General features: G+C 36.9%; 1 non-coding gene across 1 annotated transcript; it reads left to right on the forward strand.

Moving 5' to 3' along the window:
- LOC122044571 lies at positions 1-106 on the forward strand. The gene has a single exon (XR_006129606.1). It is a non-coding gene; the product is annotated as a small nucleolar RNA R71 (small nucleolar RNA).
- The last annotated feature ends 396 nt before the right edge of the window (positions 107-502 follow it).

A 502-nucleotide genomic window follows, 5' to 3' on the forward strand; every position in this document is an offset into this window, starting at 1 on the left:
AAACCATGATGAGGGCACTATCTTTGAAGACTCTTGAATCTATCCCATGCTTCAAATAATGATTCTCCATATGCCTGAGAAAAATTTGTTATGCAATTCCTCATATACACCGTTCTACTTGGAGGGAAAAAATGATTCAGAAATTGCTTCTCCAATTGTTCCCAACTTGTGATGCTTTGAGGACAGAGAGAATATAGCCAAGTCCTTGCTTTATCCTTGATACTGAAAGGAAATGTCATCAATCGAACTGCATTTGCTGATACTCCTTCACATTTCACCAAATCACAAATCTCTAAAAATGTTTCAAGATGCAGATAAGGACTTTCTGATACTTCTCCTCCAAATTTGTGACCTTGTATCATGAAAATTATCTCTGGGTCTAGTTGGAAACTTTCTACTTCAATTTGAGGTTGCACAATGGGAGATAAAAATCTTGCAGAAAAGGGTGTAGAAAAATTTCTCATGGTCCTGCTTGACATGTTAGTGCTCATGGATATTCAAG

This window comes from Zingiber officinale, chromosome 2A (assembly GCF_018446385.1).
Source record: "Zingiber officinale cultivar Zhangliang chromosome 2A, Zo_v1.1, whole genome shotgun sequence".
Taxonomy (NCBI): Eukaryota; Viridiplantae; Streptophyta; class Magnoliopsida; order Zingiberales; family Zingiberaceae; genus Zingiber; species Zingiber officinale.